We start from the raw sequence: 4,201 nt of genomic DNA, 5'->3' as shown, positions 1-4,201 counted from the left end.
CATTTTAATAATTTTAAACTAAAACCAATTTTTCTTATCTTACCTTTAAACACGGTTAATCCATAGTCAACCAAATAGTATATTTAAAATGTAAATCTTATTTAAGGAATATTCCTAAACTTCCTACTTTAATTCCGCTAATTAATGGAAACAATTTAATTCATTGGTTTGTTAATGCATAATTTATCAATCAAAAAATAAACTTTAACAATACCGTATCATAGGTCCGTGAATTAAAATCCGGATCCGTGATCCAATCCGGTATCTATTCCAATCCGGTCCGAAAAAATGATATCCAAAAAGCCTGGATACGGATCCGGGTAGTGAGATTTTAGGACCAGATACACAGATTCGGACATATCTATACTATACTATTAAAGCAGATGCATGTTTATGAATCTGCCCCTCAAATTTGTAAGTAATTACAAAAATTGCATGTATTTTTTCCGACCATTTTTTGCGACCAATCAAAAGTCATTATTTTGCAATTACATTAAAGAATATTTAATATAATTCAATTCTGAGCTTTTTTGAAAATTTTGTTTCCTAAATGTTTGCACCATATCTTACCCAAAATATTTCACATTATTAATTATTTGAAAGCATTTATTAAATGAAACCTCAAAATAAAATCAAGTTGAAATAACAAATGATTAAATCAACAAAATCATAATACGGGTATGAATTATCTCAACTCCTTAAAAAAATAGTTTCATTTAAAATAAAAACTAAGTCACATAAACTAAACTTAATAAAATTATAGAAAATGTTTTGAAACGCACAAATGAATTTTTCAATACAAGAGTGTTGAAGATATAAAATATTTTATTTAAATTAAAAAAATCAGTTCAAAATAAATTTAACTTCGGTTTAAATAAATAAAATCATATCACGGGTTTAATTATTTAGAGTCTTCTAAAATTTAGTCATATTTAAAGTAACAAAAATAAGTCATTTAAGTAAATTTAAAATAAATTTCATAAAAAGTTAAAATATATAATTTATCAGAAATCATAAGTTTTATTATGTAAAATAATTTTCTAACAAAAAATATACCCGCCCTTTTTAAGGGCGGGTCAAAATCTAGTTGAACGTTAAAACTTAAAATGGCTAAAAAAGTGTGCTTTTATAGTAACTATCATTATATTAGTTTATTTGAAAAGATATGTATATCGGGAAAATCGCATTTTAAACCCTCAGAGTGTCACATTCTAGCACTTTAAACACTGAAGTTTTTTCACTAGCACTTTAAACCTTGAAAGTTTCACTTTTAGCCAGTGTTCGGAATCGCGCTAGACGTGAGTCGGGCGGTCGGTATGGACCTAGCGAGTTTTACAAAAATCGGGGATTAGTCGCCGATTAATCGGTGATTAATTTTTAATGGTTATTTAATTTTCTGATAAATTATAAATATGTAGGAATGAATTCCATAGAGCCCAATGATATTTACAATGGCAAAATGGTTTCTGAATCTGAAGCCCAAGCAACAGTTCGCGGGTTCGACGCAAGGGGTCTGCGTTTCGCATATATTTTTGTTTTTTTTTGTTTTTCTCATTAATGGCATACTTGTAATTATTTCATCTTTTCCCCAAATATTTGTAGGGTTTCGCAAAAAAATTGCAGAGCCGCCATAACTTTTATTTCACCGATTTCATCCATTTCTTTTACGTTTTTCTACATGTTTATGCTTAATACACATAGATTTATCATTTAGAACTCGATTTTGAGCTTAAAACCTCAAAACCGTGAACTTTTTTGACGAGCCCGAGTTAATGGCCGAATAAGACGAAATCGCCTCGCTTACCCTCTGCCTAGCGCTTCTCCGCCGCTTAATCGACCGGTGCGGCCGCGTTTTAGAACCTGGCTTTTAGCAGAACAAACCTCCAACGAAGTTACTTGTTCTTCAAGATAACTAGGTAATTCATTTGAGGGTGATGAGTTGTTAGTTTTTTAATTAATAATAATAAAATAAGTAAAAAAAATCGAAAAAATAAAAAAAAATCACAAAAAAATTTTGAAAATTAAAAAAAAATCCAAAATTTCAAAAAATCGAAAAATTAAATTTCAAAATTAAAAATTAAAAATAAAACAATTTTTTTTGAAAAATATGTTAATTTTACATAAAATATATTTTTCTATATATTAGGTTTTGGTGTGAGTGGAGCTTCTTAGATAAAAGACATACATTTTAAAAATATATAAAAGAAAAAATAATTATTATTATTTTATGTAAATTTTACAAAGTTGTTAAGATATCTATTAGTATTATTTATAAAAAAAATAGTAAATTTAATTTTGTTTTAAAAGAAATTAATTTATTAGTAAAGTTCTTAAAAACAGTAAATAACTTTAAAATTAAATAAATTACTGTCAAACTTTAGAGAAACTAAAATGAATGTCACTTATCTAAAAAGCTTCACTCACACCAAAACCTAACATATAAAAAATTAAAAATATATATTTTATGTAAAATTAACATATTTAAAAGAAATTATTTTATATATTTTTAATATGAAATTTTAATTTATATTTTTGAAATTTTTAATTTTATATTTTTGAAATTTTAGATTTTTTTGAACTTCCAACTATTTGATTTTTTTTCAATTTTCATGTATTTTATTATTTTTTATTATTAAAAACAAAAAAAAACTGATACCTCATCATAAAATGAACAGTACTGGTCACTTATTTAGTTTGGAGGTTTGTTATGCTAAAAATATCACTTTCAATGTTTAAAGTGCTAGTGAAAAAACTTCAGTGTTTAAAGTGCTATAAAGTGACACTCCCAGAATTTAAAATGCGATTTTCCCTATGTATATCCGGAAGTTAAAATTCATATATTTATTAGATCGAACATGACATGTATTTAGTAGTGTTGTTTGATTTACCTCAAAAAATTACACAATTTATCTCACATCTTAAAATGTAAATTAGACCATACAAAGCTCAAGTTTATAATAATATATCAGGGCTGACTGATCAGATGACAAGCATTGCGACTATTCTAAAACACAAAACATGTGTTCCTCGTATCTTAATAGTTAAGAACTTTGATTTTGATATATAAAATTTCTTAAAGTTTTAGTAAATTAGATGGAAAAACTCTCATTAATTTTATATGTATACAACTTTTTTCATAAAAATTTATAAAAATACTTCTGATAAGTTCTTTTAAATAACAAATTACTTAAACTTCTTTTTGACTAAAAGGCATTATGATTTGAAAAAAAATAATAAAAACAAATTATTTAATCTTCAAAATAAACATAAGTTTTAAAGCTTAATTTTTTCGTCCTAGCGCACATAAATATACTGAGCCGGTTCTGAATAATAATGGGTCAAAATTGTGGGAGAGACGAAATGGTCGATGAGCAGCAGGGGTGGATGCATGTTGAGGGGAGGGGGGTCAGGTGACCACACTTCATTTTAATTATCTGTAATGTTTTGTCTAAATTTACAGCATTGACCCCATTACAAATTGTTAACTGACCCCTATATTTTGTGAAATGCACACTGCTCCAACTTGAAAAATTATTTTTATCATCTTAATTTTAAATAAACCCATATAAATAATTTTAGCTACAAAAATACATTTCTAATTAAAATAAAATATCATCTATGTGTATTCATTTCCCTTGTTTAAATTGCAGAGCATATCAACACTTAAAGAAATTTTTAAGAGATAAGATTAAAATTAAAATATATGGTATACATTTGTCCTTTTTAGATTAATTATCATAGCTTTGATGTTTTCAAATATATTAAAACAACTATCCTTTGATTCAGATTTTAATAGTGGTAAAAATTGGGTAAATCAATAACTTATATAAATATTTATTATATTTTAATACCAATTAATTTAAACTAAATAATAAACTCTAGCAATAATATTTAACTCCAAATCAGTTTTAACTTTTCAGTAACAGTAAATAAATTTTAATTTTAAAAATCATATTTAGTGATAATCCAAAAATATTATGTTATACTTATATTTTTAATTTAATATTTTAATATAAGATTGATCCCGGTTGAGAAAATTTCTGGCTCCCGCCACTGATGAGCAGTCTATATGTTTTATATATAGTTTGAAGGAGACATTGTCTTAGTTTGCTCCTAGTAGAAAATTACAAAGTCAACTAACTATATCCCCAATTTGAAGAAAACGTTTTTAGAAAATTAGCTGCGAAATAATATCATGCAA

Source organism: Raphanus sativus, chromosome 8 (assembly GCF_000801105.2).
Source record: "Raphanus sativus cultivar WK10039 chromosome 8, ASM80110v3, whole genome shotgun sequence".
NCBI lineage: Eukaryota > Viridiplantae > Streptophyta > Magnoliopsida > Brassicales > Brassicaceae > Raphanus > Raphanus sativus.
Note: the sequence above shows the minus strand (reverse complement) of the source record.